Consider the following 22,958-nt stretch of genomic DNA (forward strand, 5'->3'; position numbering starts at 1 on the left):
GCTTTTATCCCTTGGAGACTGGGTGGAAGATGTCAGGAAGTATGAGCTCTGGACTGGAGTTTGGTTTATTGCCACGAGAATTAAATATTGGGCTTTTTGAACTGTCAATGCCTATGCAGGAATGAAGGAAAACAAGTGGTAAAGTCACAAATCCTGCAAGCAAATTGTTTCAGATCTGAGGGGGATTTGTAAACCCTAATGCTGGTTCAAATTAGTAACATACTTTTTACCAGAAGTGCTAAAGAAGGTCACTTACGTTAATTCTTTTGTTTTCAACTGAATTTAAAATGATTTTATCCTGAAAATTACCATTATCTGTGCAATAACTAAAGGCAATTTATTGGTCATAAACTAAAGTTAGCATCTTTATTTAGATGCTCAGGGTTGGACAATGTAATGTACACAGTGTAGAAGGTCACAAAATCATATGAATAGCTGTGTTAATAATTAATATTTAGTTCTTAAATGGCTTGTGCCACTCTTATTTTTGTTTTTCAATCGTACCATAATATCTTCCATTAAGTACAAAGACCCTTCCAATCATATCTCCTAGAGATCATTTCACCCATTGCTCTGCTTGGCTGTTAACCTCTCGTCTCTCTCTTTAGCAATGGTGAAGTGGGTCACTTTTCCTCAGGGAAGAGATATCTATGGCTTGTTGCTTTTGCCAATAACAAAAATGTTGCAGAGGCAGGTGGCAAGGCTGTTTGTTGTCTTTGGCATCTTTCACATGAAGTGTATCAAAAGAACCAGAAGACCGCTCCCTGTTGGTGATCACACGGATTCTTCCCAGGTTAGCGCTTCTGGTCAACATACTCAGGTTACCAGTGTCAAACTTGATGAAATGGGTATTCTGGTTAGTCTCCAAATTAGTCTGAAGGGTGTCATTTACCTTGATGACAGGATCAGGGTAGTAGTTGTTGTAAACATCATGAGTTACCAGAGGAGAGACTCCTTTTGTGTCCACAGAGATCTTTCTCACCTTGTACGATTTGTACTTAGCTTCCTTGGGTGTAATACAATGAACATCAAAGTGCCTTGGTGTCATGGCAGAGGTGGAAATTCTCTCTGGTCTTGTCAAGGCTGATGACATCTGTTATATCAGCAGGGTAGGTTTATATCAGTTTGGACCTTGCCATCAATCTTAATGAACTGTTGCATCCAGACCTTCTTTACTTCATCTCCTGACGGAGTGTACTTAAGTCTATTCCTTCGAAAATGATGAGGGGGAGACATTCTCTCAAGCTTGTGTGGATGGATAGATGGGTGAGAAACAAACATATTCATCAGTTTATTAGCATCCAGTGCTTTGGTGCTGCTACACACTTCAGATCCTTCTTGGGCCCATGGTTGTGCTAGCCATGGAAAGAGCATTCTTCAATTCTTTTTAGCTTGTCTAAACTTTCTTTGAATGCAACTTGGTTCTTAAACCTACTTTGTTTTCCCAAAGTGGTAAAAAGGGAAAAAATAATTTCTGATCACGGAGATCCTTTCAAAATGGCAAATTCAAGACTAGCAGTGTCTAAAAGTATAACCAGAAAACAAGTATAATGTAAACGCAAAAATTTTAATTCTTCATTCATTCTTTTGTTCACTCATAATTTGATCAATTTTTATCGAGTACCATCTGCACAGCAGGATATTTGTTAAGCTCTGCCTAAAATTGGGTCTCTTGGAACTTCCATGCTATTAGAATGCAGTGCTGTTGACAGCTGCCATCCTGGAGATTTGCACAGTGTTACTGGAGAACACTTATGGGAGTCAAACTCTTCCTAGATGAGAAACTTTGGGTTAATTTCTAGAGAAAGGGGCACATGAGCTGTAAGATGAATGGGAGCAAGCCATGGGAAGGGCAGGGAGCTCCAGAGTTGACATTAGATGCTTGAGAGAGGCTAGTTCAAAGGCAGAGAGGCTCAACTGAGTGGTACCTTAGAGAGTGACACGTGTACAGTGGAATACAGAGTGAGAGGAGTGTGAGGCAAGGGGGAAGGCTAGAGCAGAACTTTGCATGCCATGCTAACTCTCTCCTCAAAGCACTCCTAAAACCTTAGAAGGGTTTCAACCATTGGATTGGGGTGATCAGATCTGTTGTTTGAATGCCAGTGCCAGTAGGAGTGTGGCAAATAGAATTGAGGGTGGGGTGTGAGAGCCGTGGTCTGGGATCAAATTAGAAACGATTGCAGTAATCCAGGCAAGACGTGATGAGGTCCTGAACCAGACTGTTAACTATTTCCCAAAGACATAAAAACAAATTTCTTACACAATCCTGGGCCAGATGCTTTAAGCAGTTATTTAGAGGAAAGCAGATCATATCTGTTTACAGGCAGTGCTAGTTCATTTTTTTCTTTCTCATTAAACAAATATAACCCATCAAAGCAATTTAGAAGCCGTATGATATTTTGTAACTTCTTAAGAAAAAAACAACAGATAAACACATATTAAATCACCCATGCTTACAAACAGTCTACTCCCTTTCCAGGCAACCCAATGCAGATTATTTAGAACCAAACTCATACGTTCTAATATATTGTAGCATATATTTCTGTTGTCCGCCAATCTATTTTCAAGTCTGCGTAGGTATGACTGTATACCATGATGAGCGAATGAACTGGAGAAATCAAAGTTATTTGATCTAGTTTTGTGATTTATAATTTTCAAATCAACATGAAGAGAAAATAGCAGGCATCAGACATCCATCTATGCTCGTACCAGGTCACACACTGTAATTCTATCCAAGCACAAGTTTCCATGGTAAACAGGGCAGGGCTTGCCAACACTTCACAGGTTTCCAAAAAGCAGCTATGTCCCCCTTGGGAGAACTTTGTAACTGGAAAAGAAAATCTTCACAGATGAAATCTCCAGCAAAATAAAGTCACAGACTGTGTTTCTGTAGCAGGCCTTTTGCCAAATGTCTCATCAACAAGTGTGGCGTTGGCAGTGACCCGTCCTGTGGTAGAAGTGGTAAAATGCCTCCACCAACCCTTGTTTTTATTTGCTCACAGCTTCCTAGAAAAAAAAAAAATCTTACTTTGAGATGAAATTTTCCACGTTTCATCCCAGTCCAAAGGTGACTTAAATTTTTTTTTTTTTGGAAAGTTGAATTAAATTCAAGTGAAATTTGTAAAGTTTAGTCATTTGGGGAGCTACGTGTACACAAAGATCTCACTGGGTAACACGAAAAAATCACATTTTCATTTTCCTTGTGACTTTTGGAAGACTAACTCCTTTTGATTCTTTTTTTTTTTTTTTTGAAAGGACTTAACCCTGTCTCAGTTAACAGGGGCAGGAAACCAACCATTTTTTCAATTCAGTCAAATTTTTTTTGCCTAAGGAGAACTAGTAAGACTTTATGTATTAAATCTACTAGTAGTTAAGAAATTTTGGAATGTCCCCACGTACATTTGATAGAAAAAATATTTGAAAATGACGTCTGTAATTCAATGAAATTCAGTAAATCTAGTAAGTACCAGGCACTAAATGAGTGCTTAGTGTTTTAGATATATAAGCTGAATGAGGCAGGTCCTGTCCTCCGGGAAAGTATTGTTTGGTGATGGAGACAAGAGTAATACAAATGGCAGTACTGTAAGTCAGGATACAGTGAGTGTTAAAGCAGAGAGATGAGCAAAGTCATGTGGGGCCACAAGAGTATTGACTGCAGGATGGAAACTGTTTATTCTATGTTTTGAAGGATTGAGAGTGGCAAAGATCAGTGAGTTGGGGAGGACTTTTCAGACTAGATATCAGTGTGAGCAGAGCCATTGAAGTTAGAGATGGGACTAGTCAAGGTGGCTGGGATGTTGGGTGTGACAGGAAGGAGTAGAAAATAAAGTTAGGAAAAGTTGCAAATTTAAGCTCAGAGTTTCTCTACCGGTTTTGGGGGGGTAAGTGGTTCTTTGTCATCTTAAGGAGTGTGTGTCCCTGGTCCCAGCTTTCTAAAAGCCAGCAGTGCTCCATGGCATTTTGACTACTGAAAAGAATCCTCACACATTTTCAAATATGCCCTGGGGGAAGCAGTATCACCTCTGCAGAAAAGGACTTGAAGGCGCCTTGGGTTCCAAGTTTGGGGGCAGTCCTTGGTTGTGTAGGTGATGAAGTTCTGCTAAAACGGTTCTGACCAGAGCGAGGGAATGAGCAGCCCTGGGATTCAAGACAGTGATTCCTGGAGATTGAATCAGAGGAGGGGAAAACTGGGGTAATCATTTCAGTCTATTGCAGTGGTCTTGAGAAGAGTCAGTACGGACTAGAGCTAAACAGTTTCATCACACTCATGCCTGAAATCATTAGTAGACATGATTATGGTGGTTTTAGGTATTCCTGTTGCCTCTGATACTCCACCGTCCTGCTCTGCAGAACTCCTGGTGCTTTAGCTGCTTTCCTGTTTTTTTTCTTTCCCCAAATTAATATCATATGATAAATTCAGTATTACAAAAACAAGATTTTTAGAGGGTGATCATAACACTCTTTCTACAACACACTTTCTAATTATAGAATAAACACGTCGGGGATGGAAAGCTCTATTTGAAAAACAAGACAAAAAAGAATGCTGTTTCTCTGTTTCATTTTAGTGTTTGGATTATTTCTTGAGTGTTTTTTTTTTCTTTCTTTTTTTTTTTTTTTTTGTAAGGGAGTCTCTGTTGACAGCAGATTGAATAGTTTCTGAATCCCAGATGTCAGTGCAGTGGAAACTCAAAGTGGATAGGCAGATGGAGTCTTTCAGAAGCACCACTAGTTGCCAAAACAGAAGACGGTGCCCAAGGCAAGGGAGGCAGGGAGGCAGTGTCACTACTCAGATGTGTGCAGGAAATCCTCGAGACTGGTGGTGAGGGGTGGAGAGCGTGGCTGCCCTCACAGAGCACCAGTCTGCACGCCTCGGAAGGGTGTCCTGACTCAACACAGCAGTTGTGATCACATTTTGTAATGTGTCCTTCTCTCCCAACTGCTGAAACATTGCTGCCTTCTGGTTTTCCCAAGGAACTTTGGAAGGGACTATACTGACAGAAGATCAACCACAGATATGTTATGCTTAATTTTTTTTTTCTAAAAAACCCTCTTCAGGAAACTTTCAGGTGGTTTTTCATTTGAAACAAAATGGGATTGCAGACCCATTAAGCAACTGAAAACTTGTACCACATCTATGCAGAGGCCCAAGGACTTGAGATCACAAATTTGAATCTGATCTGAGTCATTAGCGAGACACTCCTTCTCCAAACCTCATCTGAACTTTCAGCTAGTTTCCTGTTAAGGGTCTCTAAAACTGGCTTGGGCCCCTACTCAGATTTACTAGGGCTATATTCTCTTTAGTTTCTCTTGTGCAAAATTGTTAATTTTGCTCTTCATTGAGGAATATACTGAAAAAAAAACCGATTACAATGTTTCTGATTTTCCTGGTACCTTATATGTTATAAGGCATTTTCATATATGTTAACCCATTAAATACTCTGAAGCTCAGAGTATTAAGGGGTTTACCCAAGGTCACAGAATGGAAAATCCAGAACTCAAGTCCAGGTCGTTAGGCTCTGAGCCCAAGCTGTTCCCTCTACAGTTTGTTGTTCAATTACTAGCACTTTGATCCCCTGACCAGATGGTGAGGAGGGCCAGAACTTCTGAGCAATAAGATCTTTCAGTTCTGACCTAGGGTCTGCTGCTTTGAACAGTAAGGATCAGTTCCACTGGCAGTTTCCAGCACTCTTGTTTAGAAATTGCTATTGATGGCAATAGCTTTTGTGGCTCATGGCCCTCAGTGACAGGCAATGCCAGTGGTCGTCCAATCTCCTGGTGACCATTCCTTCCTATACTTTGCATGCAGTGACTCCCAGCCGCATTTTCTGTTGGCTGTGGTCATTCCCAGTTGCTCCTGTCAGAAGGTCCTCTGGGTCATTCCAGAGTGTCTTGCTTCCTGGAATAGCTCCTTGGCAAGCAGACAGCACAGCATCACAACCTTAGCACCACCTCTAAGGGCAGCTCGCAGCTCTGCTGCTCCACAGCTCTTCCTGGAACTTCTTCAGATAAGCCCCCAAAGTGGCTTAGGGGAAGCAGGACTGTGGGAGGCCTGTACTTTCACACTGCTTCTTAGGTTTTGCTGGACTCTGAGACAACGTTGGGTTTCCTGAATTTCCTTTGGTTCCGAGTGAGCGCCTTGACATTCTTCTTTCAGAAGTCCCATGTACTGCCCATAAAATTTCTCTCTATGTGCTCAGTCTTCCCTTACTGTGTGTTTACGTGAAACCAGCCCCGGAAATTGCTCAAGTATCCAGACTCAAACTCTTATGATTTTTCTAATAGTGACGCTAAGTTATGCAGGAATTCAAAATTCGTCTCCATAACCACTTAGCAATAACAGTAAGGTAAGGTTTACTCAGGGCTTGCCGCATGCCAGGGCTTTTTGTAAGTGCTGTTAGCTCTTAAAGCCCTCATAACACATCCCTGAAGAAAGTCCTGCTGTAAGCCCCTTTTACAAACAAGGAAAAGGAGACTTAAGAAGTTCAAAGACCTGTTCAGGAGGCAATGAATAGGAGACCTGCCTTCTGGTTGTTTCTGATTTCCAGACGTTTCTAATGGATAAGAAATGATTGTCACGTTAAAAAATTTGAGTACATCCTTCATCCTTGCAGAATGCCACATTTTCCCTGAGGGCAGACTTCTTTAACCCCCCTGTGATCTGGGCAGAGCTAAGACTTCTGTGGCAGACACTTCTTTTCTCTCCTACCAGCCATTCCTGGTTCTTCTTTGCCAAAGTCCCAAGGTGCTTTCAGATGGCAGTGTGCTGTGGAGCCCTAAGGATCTGCGTCCTCATTGTCTTCTTTCAGCCACAGTGGTCCCATTCTTCTTTGCATGTTTGGTATAGAGGCAGTTTTGGATGAATTGGGGGACCTTTGGGAGCATTTCTAGACAGGATATTACACTTTGAGTGAAGATAGAACGACATGAGGAGAAAGCCCCTTTGCTCTTACTTTTCCCTTCCTGCTGTGGATAATGTTGAGTGAGGAGGTAACCGGGGCTTGGGGAGCTTGTGGCCATTTACAAGCCTGAGGATGGAAACCAATACCCTGTGGGATATTAACAAGATAATAATAACAACAACAACAACAACAATAATAATAATAATAAAACCTGGGTCTTTTTAATGTCATGGAGCCTCCAGTTTAACCCTGGGACCACTTCTGAGTTTCTCATGAACTTGACCATAAATGTCCTTATATTTATGCTGACACTCCTCAAACTATGAGAAGTACCTGCTGGTTCACAAACTGTTACTGCTCTGTAAAGAGATAAGAACAGAAATTGAGAATAAACATTTAGATACTTCCATAGTACCTTGTTTAACATTATTGTAGACTTGTTGAACAAGGTATTGACCAGTCCAAGATGAATTAAAAATGAAAACAGCAACAATACCATAGGTAATTTAGTTGATAATTAGGTTGATTTTTTTCTTACTGTTACCTAAGAGTATTATTAACCTACAGACTCATAAGAAAAGAAGTTTATGCCCACATGACTGATACACTTTCAAATTTAAACAGATTTATTTGTTTTTTTAATTCTTATTTTTATTGAAGTGTAGTCAATTAACAATGTTAGTTTCATGTGTACAGCAAAGCGATTCAGATATATATATGTATATAAAGATATTTCAGATTCTTTTCCATTATAGCTCATTACAGGAAATTGAATATAATTCCCTGTGCTATACATTAAGTCTTTGTTGTTTATCTATTCTATATACAGTAATGTGTATCTATTAAGGCCAAACTCCTAATCCATCCCTCCTGCTCTTTGCACCCTATGAGCACAGTTTAAAATTAAACAGATTTATGTCACATGGTAGAGACCTAGACACAACTGGCTTTTCCCTTAGAGTCTGTCTTAATAAGCAACCCAAATTGTGTTTTTCTGTTTGATCTGATTCTTCTGTAGTTGTCACCCTTTGAGGGAAAACCAAACCACTTGAGGAAAGCAGGGAAGCACAGACTGGTCACTTATTAAATATAGCAATAGTGTGAAATTGGTGACATACAGCTCAGGGCTCTATCATGTGGTCCTTTAGGGGTCCCTTCCACCCAGCCAGCCTGTCACTCCTCTTCTTTTCTCCCCTATTCTTGTTTTTGCTCTCAGCCTGACACCAATTAGTCTTTTTATTTTTAAGTTTAATTTTTTATTGAAATATGTTGTATTAGTTTCTGGTACACAGCATAGTGATTGAGTTATACACACACACACACACACACACACACACACACACGTATATTCTTTTTCATTACAGGTTACTACAGGCCCTTGACTATAGTTCCCTGTGCTCTACAGTAGGACCTTGTTGTTTATCTATTCTGTACATAGTAGTTTGTATCTGCTAATCCCAAACTCCCAATTTATCCCTTCCTACTTCCTTCCTCTCCTGGTCACCAAAAGTTTGTTTTCTATGTCTGTGAGTCTGTTTCTGTTTTGTAAATAAGTTCGTTTGTGCCATCTTTTTTTAGATTCTACATATAAGTGATATCATATGATATTTGTCTTTATCTGACTTACTTCACTTAGTATGATAATCTGTAGGTCCATCCATACTGCTACAAATGCCATTATTTCATTATTTTTTATGGCTGAGTAATATTCCATTGTGTGTGTGTGTACTACAACTTCTTTATCTAGCCACCTGTTGATGGGCATTTGGGTTGCTTCCATGTCTTGGCTATTGTAAATGGTGCTACTATGAAAATTGGGGTGCATGTATCTTTTTGAATTGGAGTTCCCTCCAGGTATATGCCCAGGAGTGGGATTGCTAGATCATATGGTAAGTCTATTTTTAGTTTTTTCAGGAATCTCCATACTGTTTTCCATAGTGGCTGTACCAAATTACATTCCCACCAACAGTGTAGGAGGGTTCCCTTTTCTTTATGCCCTCTCCAGCATTTATCATTTGTGGACTTTTGAATGATGGCCATTCTGACTGGTGTGAGGTGATACCTCATTGTAGTTTTGATTTGCATTTCTCTAATAATTTGCAATACTGAGCATCTTTTCTTGTGCCTATTGGCCATCTGTATGTGTTCACTGGAGAAATGTTGATTTAGGTCTTCTGCCCATTTTTTGATTGGGTTGTTTGTTTTTTTGTTATTGAGTTGTATGAGCTGTTTATATATCCTTGTTGCTTATCTATTTTATAAATGGTAGTTTGTATCTCTTAATCCCATACCCTTAATTTGCCCCTCCCCCATCCTTCTCCCCTTTGGTAGCCACTAGGTTATTTTCTTTGCCTGTGAGTCTATTTCTATTTCACATACATAATTCATTTGAATTTCTTAGATTCCACATGTAAGTGATCTCATACACTTTCTCTCTCTGACTTACTTCAATAAACATGATACCCTCTAGGTCCACCCACATTGCTACAAATGGCAAAATTCCATTTTTAATGGCTGAGTAATATTCCATTATATATATATGCTATTCTTTATCCATTCATCTGTGTTGGGCATTTGGGTTGCTTCCATATCTTGGCTGTTGTAAATAGTGCTGCTAGGAACATTGGAGTGCATGTGTCTTTTCAAATTAGTGTTTAATAAGATTTTAGCAAATAAATTCTCATAAGGGCACTTAAAACTTTGTGACTTTAGGAAGATCACTAATCTCTCTGAATCAGTTTCCTTGTTTGTAAAATGAGAACAATATGACACTCATTATATAAATAATAATAATACCTAGCAGTTATCATATGCTTACTGTGTGCTTGGTACAATTTTAAGACCTTTATAGGTATTGCCACATTTAATTCTCTTAATGACTATGATGTATGTACTACAGTTTTAGCTGCATTACATGAATGAGGACTATGACAGGTTATAGACCCATGGTTTGAACGCTGATGTGACCATTGGCGCCCTTCTGCTTGACCACTATGCTGCAACTCCCTATTGTAAATGTAAGACATTGTTAATATTGTGTGATGAAAAAATTTGGATAAAAAATAGTCTATCTAGTGATGTTTGTCTGTATGAACCACCATTTATATAATTGAATATTAATATATAAATGTGTAGAAATGAGCCATTTTAGGGCATCAAAAAAGGAAAAAAAAAAATCTCCTGGACCACCTGGCTTCTGGTTGGTTTTCTGTTCAGGAGTTTCCTAAAAGTAAACTTAATTATGGTGTTGATCTTGGTAGATTAGAACATGTGAATAGCTTGGAGCATATTGCCAACTGGACCAACCTTTTTCAGGTTGATCCCTCAGCAGCCAGAAGCAGTGGAAAGATCTACTTCATTCCCTGGTAATCAGCCTGTTTGATGGAGGGCAGGGCTAATTTCAGGAAACATACAAGACCAGAATCAGGGGAGTTGGCCTCCAAGGCTGGCTCTTTTACTGCCTGGCTGAGTGACACTGTGCAAGTCACTTAACCCTTCCAAGCGTCAGCTTTCTTTGCAGTGAGGTTCCATTGAAATAACAGAGATGTAAGTTGCTTGTAGACCATAAAACCTTGTGAACACATTTTTATAATTTTCTGTTTATATCAGTGGCTAATCCCTGATATTGACACTGTGGTGTATTTGGAAGCAGTAACATGCTTCAGTGAAAATTCCACTGTCTCCGAGACAAGTGATCTGGGTTCCAGTCTTACTCCATATCCGACTTGCTGCAGCAATGTTTTTTTACTTGAAAAATGAGGGGGTTGTCTGTGGAGGGAGGATTTCTAAATGATCTCTGGGACCCTGAGCTATTTCATCTTCAAAAATACTGAGATATTTTCTTCATTTGCTACTGTTGCATTTTCACATAGCCGAATCACATCTACAAAAGACACCAGAAACTGCTCTTTTGACACATAAAAGCAGACAGCACAGCTGTGGATCAGAAGGGAACCACACAGACACAGCTCAGATGTAGTCTGCTGAGGGAAGGAGCTTGTGTGCGTGCTTGGTGAGCGCCCCAAGTACCTCACTGGAGTGGACACTACATGAGCACAGTGCTACGAAGGAATTTTCAAATTCCAGGATGCAACTAAGGTTGGCAGTATCAGCCCTGCTTAGCATATCAGAGCTACAAAGTTCAGTGTGGACAATGAGGAAATGGAAGTCCAGAAGGAACACATAAATTACCTGAGGCTACACAGATAATCATCCCGTAAGCAGGCTGGAGCCCACCTCACCTGATTCCCAGGCCAGGGTTCTCTCTATTGTTCCATGCAGCCTTATTTACAAAGATGATATTCATAAAATTATCCTGAGGAATTGCTCAGGGAAATAATTGCAAAGCATATAAAGAACACAAACATTTGAAACACTGAGATGATTTATATATTTTTCACTCTCCTAAGACATGTGGATATTTTAGCAATAATTTTTTTTAACCAACATATAATGTACATACATCGTTCATAGCATTCCCTGCATCATTGCCGAGAGTTACACGTAACTGCAAGGAAAATATTGTGAAATCAAGCTGATGGAACTTTATACTCGAAAGATTTCTCCTTTTGATGTTCTGTTTCACAGGCATCTGAAGCAGTTCCCTGAAAGAAGTCTATTATTTTGTGTGGAACGAAATGTAAACACTTAGCCCAGTTCAACCAGAAGGGGATGTATAGTGGTGAAAAAGTAATTGGAAGGGGAATGGCATGTTGAGACATAGTAAGACCTAAGGATCATGGTGGACTATTAGCCAAATACCAGTCTACAATAGCTTATTGTAAAAGCAAATATTCTACTTGGGCATTTCAAATGGAGTAAGCCATATTATAGCCAGAATTATAGTAATTCTCCTTTAATACTCAGTGTTTTCCTTTAATGTAGCATTGAGTCTACTCTTGTACTTCAAGTAAATTCAATAAATGGCAAAGGGACAGTAGCAAAGAAGCAGCTCAGTGATTAAAGCATAAAGAAGAAAATCTTTTAATCACGTGATAGGTTATTACAGAAGATGTTATTAGCTGCTAAGAGAGAAGGGACAGTCAGATAAGACATCAGGAAGAATATCTAATTACAAAATTCACTGAAAATTCAATGGTAAATTAATGGCTAACATTTATTGGGTACTTATTATGTGTCAGGCACTGCGCTAAGTGCTGCTCATGAACATCCCATTTAATCCTCATAAAAACCTAGATGGTAGATACTATTACTATCTGAATTTAATTGATATGGACGGTGAGGCTGAGAGATGTTCAGTGACCTCTCCGAGGTAACACAGCTAGAAAGAAGATGGGAAATGCTATTGGTCACCTATGCAACAGCTATTCCCTCCTTCATTTTACAAAAAGAATACCAATATTTTTCACCACTGCAGGGCAGAGTCCCTTTTCAGCCCCCGGGGTGATCTTTAATTGGTCTGTTTCAATCATGGTGCTGTCTTCCCCTTGCCAAGTAATTGGTTCAGTCATGACAACGAGACACAATGTGGGCCAATGAGACATGAGAAGAAATCCTCTCTGGGGCTTCTGGAAAGCTTATCCTTAAAAAGATTCTTTTCACTTTCCCTGCCTCTGGGATGCTCTGCTATGGCATGTGGGTGACTTGAAGACATCAAGCAAACACAAAGGAAGAAAACCAAAGAACAAAGGTGATGTAATGAAGATGGCAGAGATGAGATGGAAAGACCCTGCTGAGTTAACTAATCTAGTATCACCCTATTTTATGACTTAATATGAGACATAATAAATATTCTTATCTCTTAAGCCACTTCTGGTTGGTTTCCAGCTGCTTGTTGCTGAATGCCACCTCACTGATAAAGTGAAAACTCTAGGATTTAAAGCCATGTCTATCAGATACCAGAGTATGTGTTCTTTAACACTACTGAAAATTGAAAGAGAAACAGAGAGACAAGCAAAGAGAAACCTAGGGTCAATTAACAGATTAATTCAAACAGAATAATAAAACCTAACTGTGTTGTTAGGGAGAACGATGGTATTTAAAATAAATTAGGGAGAAAAATGGCTTGAGAGTGGCTTGGGTAACGTTAAGGGAAGTGGGAAAAGAGTCTTGTAATTTCGTTTTATTTGCATGCATTTTTTTCCATTCATTGACCAGTGATTCAACTCCCTACTTATCCAGGCTTATGCAAATGCAACATGTGATACATCTTCCAAAGATAAGTCATGCTGAGAGGGGCAGTGTGCAAACTGAACTATAAAGTGGTCACACCATTCTAATGAATGCTGTTCAAACTCCTATCTTAGGGTGACCTCAGTGAAATTAGATTAGTGTGTGGTGTTTCCAGGCCTGGGGTGGACTGGGTGGGATTTACCCTTTGTAGAGGTACTCAAAGCATGGCCCATGGACCTCTGAGGGTCCTTGAGTCTCTTTCAGGATCTTCATGAGTTCAATACTATTTTCATAATAATACGAATATTTTCCTTTTTTCATCCTCAGTATCTGTGAATGAATAGTGGAGGTTTTCCTTACCATGTGAAATGTGGTATTGCAAAAGATTCAAAGTGGAAGCAGATGTGAGAATCCACCTGTCTTCTGCTAAGCCAGACATTAAACAATTTGCAAATATATAAAACAATGCTACTCTTTCCACTATTTTTTATGCTTTGGAAAATATAGGGTTGGGTTTTTTGGGGGGAGGAAAATACGCTATTTATATCAACACATAATGAGTTCACTACTGTCATTTTAAAGTAAATAAATACATATTAAAAATTCTCAGTTATTATTTCTAATACAGAAATTGTCAATAATTAAAATCCATGTGAACTTTCCTTGGGATCCTCAATAATTTTTAAGAGTATAAAAGGACTCTGAGACCAAAAAGTTTGAGGGCTTCTGCTCTAGACATTTATGATTAATACTAATGGAGAAGAGAGAGTTGTACAACATAGACCTCAACAGAAAGAGAAATGGAGATTGAAAATCAGGCTCAAGCTTATTTTTCGAATTGAGGGGGCTAGCTAAAGAATGGAAATAAGCTAAAAGGAAGGCACTAAAGAAACCAGAGAAAAGTGGGAGGTTCTGAGTTGATTAACAGGGGGTGGTAGTAGACAAGTAAAAGCTGAGATGCAGGGAATTTTTCGGAGGAAGGTCACAGTCCCCAGTTGTGTGAGGGAGCCATGGAAGCACTTAAGCATGCGGAGTCAGCTTGTACAGGAACCATGGATTAAATCCTGGAAATTAGATCCTCCCTCTAAAAAAAATCCATGATGACTGGAGTTGTTAAGTATTGCCCAGAAGATATGACGGATTTAAATTATATAACTTATCTCTGTGACCGGTCATGGAGACAAGAGGATGAGAAACTTCAGGCCCTAATTTTGGCTTTTTGAATAAAGTAAAGGTCTGGTCTCATTTCAGTTTACTAGATGCTTGCCAGTGGCATTGGATGCTTTAGGTATGGTTTCTTCTTACACCAAGTGGGCTGCTTTACAGAGAACCTTTCAGTTGAAGGACTTTTATTCTTGAAACGTTTTCAAAGCAAGTGTAGCCATTCCTTACTTTTGAACACTGGGCACACAAAAACCTTGTGAAAAGAATGGTCGGCTAGGAACTCCTAAATTGAGAGAAGAGTGTATGAACGATTTAGGGCCTTACAGCTGGCAGAACCTCTCTGGAGGAATACTTCAACTGAAGGCACACAAGATTTCCATAGATAAAGGTACAACGAAGATAAGCTCACACTCCAAAATTATAAAACATCAGAGAAACAATTCCTTATGAGTGACAATACATCAATTAATAGAACTATCAGGTGGAGACTGTCAAATATGTGTGCTTAAAGTGACATAAGAGAAGGAATAATATAAAGCATAAGATTATAAAAAGAATAGGTATATTTAAAAATAATTAAATATAATTTTTATAAATGAGAGCATGTAGATGCTGAAATTAGTGGATAGGCTAAAAATGCTGGGTATGTCTAAAAAGAAAACTAGTGTACTAGAAGATAAATCTGAAGAATTATCAGAAAAGCACTGAAAAAAACAAAGAAAATGTTGGAAATATTAGACATCAAGAGACCTTGAATATATAGAAGAGGAAGCGTACATCCATGAGGGATTTCAATAAGATAGAATAAAGAGAATGGTGGAGAGGTAATATTCAAAGATAGAGCAGCTAAGAATTTTTTCAGCATTGATTAAAAACAACAGTCCTAAGACTCAAGAAGCATGACAGGGTTCTTGGTAAAATAAGTAAAATAAACCCACATCTAGACCCATCTTAATGAAGCTACAGAATATCAAAGACAAAGAAATATAATAAAAGCAACTTTAGCAAAAAGACAAGTTAACAACAAAGGAATGACAGTCCAACCAGCTGGAGATTCTCAACAGGCATTGACAGAAGTCAAAGGACAGTGGAGAAATATCCTCAAAGTGTTAAGAGAAAATAAATATTAACCTAAATTCTATAGCAAATTAAGAATAAAATCTCCCCCCACGAAAAGACATTTTCAGACAAAATAAGACTGAAAGAATTTAGCACAAAAGAACCGTGCAGAAGAAGCTACTGAAAGATGTAATTCAGGAGAAAGAAAATTGAACTAAGAAGAAAATGGTAAGGAGTGGTGAGCAGATGAGTTCTGTGTCTCCTCTTACTGTTGCTGACTGCCCAGTGCCTTCCGTAGGGTGAGGGGCGGGGCCTGAGTGTGGAGATGAGGTAAGGAGAGGTTGCTACTGCTGCACATTTATTTTTGAGTATGTGTAGCAGTTTTTCCCAGAGGGGCAGCACTGCAGATAGTGGTAAGTTTCCCTTGCTGGCCCTTCAAAGCCTATTGAACTCAAGTGCTACTGACACGTAAAACTGTCCGATGAAAAATAACACCTGAGTCCAGAATGAAGCAAAGAGATCGAGATTCCTAAATTACCGAGTCTGAAGTCCTGGAGTGGTGACAGTGGCAGTCATGGGGTTAGGAGCAGTGAGCACCTAACATCAGATTCCTAAAGGAAATTCTAGATTCTTCCTCTGAAGAAACATGCATTCTTTTCCTGGACTCTAATTAGACCTTGTTTTTTCTTTAGTCATTATGGATAATAAAAATGGAAGAGCAAGAACTTTGGGAAGAAAATCACCAAAGGGGACATGATTGCCAACAAGTCATTGGATTTCACATAAAGGGTTCTTTTAGGTAAATATTTCCTCAGTTTAATGCGCAATCATTTTTTTTCTGGAAATAAACTCACCGGTAGACCGGCAACTAGATGATTGCAGATATGCAAACCCCATAACCCCTCTGGATGGAAGGAATGCCTGTGCCCAGCAGGGGATGGGCAATGAAGGTCAGGAGAAGGGCAAGGAAACAGCAGGTGCTCCTGGCTGGCGCCAAGGGGGCTGCTGCAGACAGCCCCATAAAACATTGGCGGACGCTGAGGTCCAGCTCTCAGTCAGGGCAGATGCAGTGGAAAGGGAAATCCCAGGGCAGCTGAAAAGGGACAGCTTCTAGGAAGAGACAGCCAAGTAGGGAAAATAAGAGTTATTCTGCACCCACCTCCACACCCAAATAGAGGTGAAACATGTGGGCTCAGGGCAAAATGGAAGTCTGAGAGCAGCAAGTTGTTTTGTATGACAAAAAAAATCCCAGAAATCATCAAAAGGAACACAGAACCAAGGGCTACTATGTTAGTATAGTTCTAACAGAAGCTTTTAACCAAAGTGCAGTGGTTTGGCTGAAGAAAAATTAAATTTTCGATCAGGTTAAAGCTATTATTTAGCGTGGTGTCGTTAAATGGGATGAGTGATCAAGAGGTCATTAGACTAGGCTTTTCCGGAAAGAATTTCGATTTAATAAAGCCTCGCTTTTCAAAAAATAAAACAGTTAATATTCTAGAAAGGTGCTGACAAGCTTCATGAGCCTTTAGTTGGGGAATAAGAATATTATAATTAAGGATCCTGGCAGAATAAGAGCTGAAATGCTGGCTCGAAGGTTATGTTGACTTGAAAAGTAATTTAGGCGACATGATAACTCTTACTACTGATCTCTCTCTCTCTCTCTTTTTTTTTTTTTTGTTTCTTTTTGACTCAGAAGATATGGACAGTGGATCGCTTTCCCTTTTCCTTTTTCCTTCCTTCCTTTCATTATCATCACTACTACAACATGAAGATAGTTTTATTGTCCCTCCTGCCCCCCATTCCAGCAGGAATGTCTGCTTGCAAATCCAGGGAGCTACGCCAGTTCAGCTTCACAAATATTTATTGAATGTCTGCTATGTCAGTGAGGTACCAGGGACCAAAGCTATAAAGATCGGGTGATATAAAAGTGAGCGAGGGAGGCAGGCAGGTAAAGCGGTCAGGTCATTCTTATGAGCTGGACGATAAAGCTGGCTGAAATAACCACTCTGTGCAGCCTGGGGTTTATTATGAACGGAATTTAGTGCTTAGGACAGAAGTTGTCAATACTGGCTGCTTTCTAATATTAGAACAACCTGAGGAGATTAAAAAAAAAAATGTGTTTCCCAGTTCTCACCTCCCAGATTTTGGGTTAATTATCTGAGTAAGGCTCAAGTCTTAACAGCCATTGGTTTAACAACGAGCAGTCTTATTCCAAAGCCTGGTTTCAGACTCCACCACCCAAGGTCTCAATTTTCTCATCACCAAATATGATAATGTTAGTATTTACACGTGGTGGATGTTTGCCAGGCAGCTTGCTTTCCACTGGAAATGGCCCTCCCTGACTCATATGGTGCCAGGGGGGCTGCCAGTCCCATTGCCTGCCTATCTTTGGTGGGAAGTGATGGCCACAGAACTCAAGGCGCTTGGAGCCTTTGGTCTGAGTGTTGTGCACATGATTCAGCAGAGCCATCCAAAGCCTTCCATGGTGGAGAGAGGAGGAGGGTGGGGAGAGCAGGAGGGAGGGAGTGAGCAAGAGAAAGTTCTCTTCCTTCTGACCTCTAAGGACAAGCACGGAGGCTTGGAGCTCCCAGCAGTCAACCTCCACAGGTATACCAAGGATGACTGGCTGCGGGTGAAGTCAACAGTCAGAGGAAAACAGCTGAGAAATGAAACAGTGACAGACCCCTGATAAGATCATCCGGTCCCCTGGATTCAGCCATTTCTGAAGCTAGGAATACCTACCCCTGGACTTTCCGGTTATGTCAGACAGTTAATTCCTTTTAATGCTAAGCTATTTTGAGTCAGTTTTACATTATTTGTTACCCCCCAGAAAATGTCATGAAGCTTCTGTGAGGATAAAGTGAAATAAGGTAGGGAAAACACAAATCCCAAGGTGTTAGAAACACTCAGTAAATGCTGGTTGTCATCATCGCCATCACCATTCTCATCACCTCGCTGCCACCATCGCCTGTTTTTCTTCTTCAGTGGACTGTGCGATGGGAGGCAGCTACAATATATTCTCCCTCTTGTACTGTTTATTAGGAGGAGCTGAGACATTTTTGACATGTTCTGTAGTTTGTTTGTTTTTTGTGTGCTCCTAGCCACCGCTCAGAATTCCATGGAGGAATGAGGATGCTTCACACTTTGGGGCCTTTGAAATATACCCAGCCTTCAGAGTTTCATGCAGCAGGCAGAGGAATATTTAAAAGACATCTGTTCTTTATATTTCACCATCTGTTGAAAAATTTTAAGCCTCAGTGACCACTCCGTGGTTTACTCAATGTTCTCCAAGTGCCTGCTGCATGGTTCTACCTCTATACACTTGCTCCAGTTTGACTCAAAGTCCTTCCTTGCCTTTTCTTTGTCCGTCTAAGTCCAGTTGCCCTCCAGGACCCAGATCAACTCCTTTGTTATCTTTGAAGCTTTTCCTGAACACTCTCTCTGAACTCGCTTCCCTTTCCTTAAAATTTTAGTGTCCTATTTTGGTGAGTTTTAAATGAGCGATTGCTTTGTCTCCTCAACAAGATGGTATTTTCATTGAAAGGCAGGGGAAATCTCTGTGTTTTGCTGAAATTCCCATGCACTTACCACGTTCTCTATGGCTGCTGGTTGGAAGAGTCTCATTCAGATGAGGCACTTCCCTCAGGGGCAGGTGAGGAGTTGCATTGTTTGGTTGTTGGCATAGTAGACCTAGCTCCAAAAAAATCACAGCGGTCTTTATGAGCCATAGCTCCATCTGCAAGGACTTCTAGGCACCAGGCCTTAACTGCCTTTGCATTTTGAGGCCAAGTCACATAGTTTGTTTTTCTGTTGTTTTCTCTTCTACTTCTGCCACAGCTTTGCCTTGGAGATTGGTGTGGAAATTTAAGCTCAAGTTAAACATGAATTCTCATTAGTTATGCCATAATCTGGTCATATTCTAGGAGTCTAAATGTCAGTTTCCCAAAACTGTCTTTTCCAGGCCTTTTTCTTGGCTACTATGTAGATCAATGATGTGCACTGTCCAGTGAGGTCACCTTTCTGGTGTATGATGAGGTGATGATTCCTGCTGCTTTAGACTAATTTAGATGATGATTATTTAATTAATAAATAAACATATTTGTCTGCTTTCCCCAAATATAATTGTACCGGCTTTGTTAAAGCCAAAATTAAAATGAATAACCTGTTGCATCCTTTCCTTCAATTTTGAATTCTTAGGATTTGTTTTTGTGTTCTTTGGGCAGCTCATCTGTTAACATGCTGGAACAGCAAGTAAAGGATGCTGCACCTTAGAGTACACATTGGCAAAGGTCCACCAGAAGACGCAATGCGTTTAAAAGCCCTTTGGAAGCTGTAAAACCCTGTACAAGAGAGGGCTACTGTTATAATTAGAAGGTTCATGATTCTGGTAGCTGCAGAAGAGGCGTGTTTTACTTTAGTTCGTAAGCTTAATTTCTTCAGGAGTTTGGTAACAACATCCCAGCATGCCAACATGAAAATGGTTTATTGCACGTATCAGCTCTGGCTTCTTTACTTATTACATAAAAAAAGCAAGAGAAAACCCAACACATGCACACACACGCACACAAACACACACACACAGACACACACCCCTATATGTATAATTTAAGGAAAGATACTGAATATATGAAAAAAAACTTCTGAAAAGCAACTTTTCTGGGAAACTGTAAATACATATAACATTACATCAAAAACCACTAAATAAGCCATTATTCAGTAATCTTAACAACATAGATGACGTACAAAGGAAGGGCTGTTTACTTTACAGACCATTAAAATGAGCACAAATGGATATGTTTTCACGTATATACATGGACTCGAACCTTAGACACTAGGAATCAGAGTATTTTGCCATGTAGCATCAACACATAGTACATATTACAACACAAAATGCATGGTGTATGATGAATGGACCCACCAGCCTTTCAAGGACAGTGTTATCAACTAGACAATAAAGCCCTCTTTGGCCATCATTTCATACATGGGTGGCAATTATGAAATGAGAAAAGGAATTGTATCTTTAAAATTTTTTCTGTTTAAAACCAAACAGAAAACAAGCTTAAACATCAGTCCTGCTCTACACTAATAATTTTGAAGTACACCATATGTACAAAAGGATCAAGAACCAAAATATATTCATACACAATGGTAGGCTGGCGGTGACCTGAGTTGGCTTGCGCCAGCTCACAAGACCCAGCTCCTCCTTCAGTGAAATTTATGATTGGAAGTCTTTACACCTTAGAAATTGTCAAATGCTACAAATCAATGTCCCCCCCACCCCGCAAAAGTGCAGGTTGTTAAACATTTTCCAGCACACCACTGAGAGCCAAATATAATTGAGTGTTGACAGATCGCAACTTTCTGATGGTGTCCCATAGTTGCTGGCCCTATTCAAAGTTGCAAAAATCTCTGCCAGGTGCTTTGAACACTGTATAGATAGTTTAATATTAAAGTAAAGCTCTTCTCATCCGGAACTTAGATCCAGAGGTACGCAGGCCAACGTCACCTGTTGCATACAAATTATCTCAGTAGGTGTGGCGTTCCACAAACCTGGACTGTGGGTGTGCCAGAGTGATCTGCGAGGGTTCCAGAACACCGTGTCTCACAGTTGTAGAGTGAGTGAGTGCCCAACATGAGACTGAGTGTACATTTATATATGTCATAATTTCATTAACAACACACTCCTTATCATTTTTTTGAGATTCCTTGTAACTCGCATAATCCTCAAGAATGACTCCACACTTCTTCTGATAAGCTGATGAAAGCAGCTTTGTCTGGTAACCAAGTTACTGTCATCAAGAAGTCGTGGGTTTGGTTATTCAGGAAAGTCTAACTTCACCTTTGCTCACGAATGTTTCTCTTGGTTTCAACGATGGGATCCATTTGGGCCCTGGTCTTCCCAAGTGGCTACAGGGTCTCACTGGTTTGGCCGCCAGCTCCATTTTCAGGAGCTTTCTGTTTGTTCTTTTTTATTTTTAACTTTTTTTTTTTTTTTCCCAAAGGAGAAGTCCTTTCGCATCAGCCCCTTTGCATATTCTTCTTGACTGGCTCTAGAAGTTCTCTGTCTTTCTGAAGATTGCCGTCCGTGTTTTTGAGAACCCTGATTTCTGGAGCACACATTTCATCCTTTTCATTTTAACTCCGCTAGTATATAAAGATTTTCACGTGCCGTCATCCATGATTATCTTTCCATAAAAAAGAGCCCATGAAAGCACAGTGCCTGCTCACTCTCCTGGAACTTAGACCCAGGACCTGCTTCAGGGCTGCTTGTCAACGGTTTGCAACCCCTTCTTTCCACCACCCACGACTCCCTAGTTAATACTTATTTCAGGATCCTGTATACACAGCATGCATGCAGGAGTTCATCCATCGACTCAACAAATATTTACAGGGGACACACCGTATACCAAACGCTGTATTATGTGTAAGGATACCTTATAGTCTAAGAAGGGCAGACTCAAAATAAGCACTTCTCAGAGAATTAAAATACAATGATGTATGTGAGCATAGCACAAAATAGGGCTGGCAGGTAGGCAGTAGTCAGGGTCAGGGTCCTGGCCAGAGGGGAGCAGCAGCCTGACAGGGCCAGGAGATTAGCTACAAAATAAAAGAGTTTGAGAAAATGCATTTCTTATCGTCAGAGAAGGAAGACGCACATATGGAAAGGGGCAAAGCTAGAATGAAATGGACCATGTGGTATTGGGTTAGACTTGAAGGTATTGGTGTGAACTTAGGGATATATATATACATACAATAAATGTAAATGTGAGTGTGTTTATGTGTGTGTGCATTTATGCGTGCACATATACATACAGGTATATGTGTATATGTATATATGTGCATAATTTCCTAGTTCTGTGCACTGAAATGGAGTAGGAACAGCAACTCCCTAGTAGTACTGAACACACCTAGAGCCTAGATCTTGGTTCCCAAACACCACTCTCTGCTTGAAGAAATGGTGGATTCTAGGGCTGGGGCAAACTATAAGATAGGCCTAGACTATATAGTTGTGTTAGAAACGAAAAAAGTGCTCAGAGAATGATGCGGGGATGGCAAAGATGCAGAAACTGCTTGAGGAGTGCTCACAGGCCAAATCTGGACCAAATTAAATGTCAAAATAAACTATGGTAGTTATGGATTACGACCCACTGAACGAAACAGGACCTCATGAGTCCACATTGATATACACAAACGAATTAATAACTAAATGGGGAGAAGAGAAGAGAAAGCTCTTCCTTATGGTAGACAGTCAACTAGTAAGTGTAGGAGGAATGATGGTTTTAGACAATCACTGTTGACAACCGTCAGAGGAATAATTAAATAAGAAACACCAATGAACACTAAAACTAGGGGGTGAAAGTAGGGTGGGATGTGAGATTTTACATAGTTTCTATCTCCTCACATGTCAGAGCTGAGAAGTAACTTTACTGTAAACTTGGAAGACACCATCTTCATCACGTGATCAGAGTTAGCACCACCATGTGTTATCGCCTTCCAGTCATCCTCCTTAAATCCACTCTGGATGTGATGTGGAAAGTTGATGGGAGGTGAGAGACAGTGAACTTGAGGAGGCCAGTTAGAAGCATGTAACAGAAATGGTGGTGGCCCTTCTAGTGGAGGATGAGAAGAGTGACAAGGTTCGGGACCTTTGGAGGTACAACTGACAGATTTTGGTGATAGATTAGGAGGTAAGGGTGATGGATC

General features: G+C 40.1%; 1 pseudogene; it reads right to left on the reverse strand.

Moving 5' to 3' along the window:
• Positions 1-561: 561 nt before the first annotated feature.
• Positions 562-22,958, reverse strand: part of LOC105069016 (small ribosomal subunit protein eS4, X isoform-like) — a 116,375-nt pseudogene continuing 93,978 nt past the window's right edge.

The sequence above is a fragment of the Camelus bactrianus genome, chromosome 21 (genome assembly GCF_048773025.1).
Source record: "Camelus bactrianus isolate YW-2024 breed Bactrian camel chromosome 21, ASM4877302v1, whole genome shotgun sequence".
In the NCBI taxonomy this organism is placed as follows: domain Eukaryota; kingdom Metazoa; phylum Chordata; class Mammalia; order Artiodactyla; family Camelidae; genus Camelus; species Camelus bactrianus.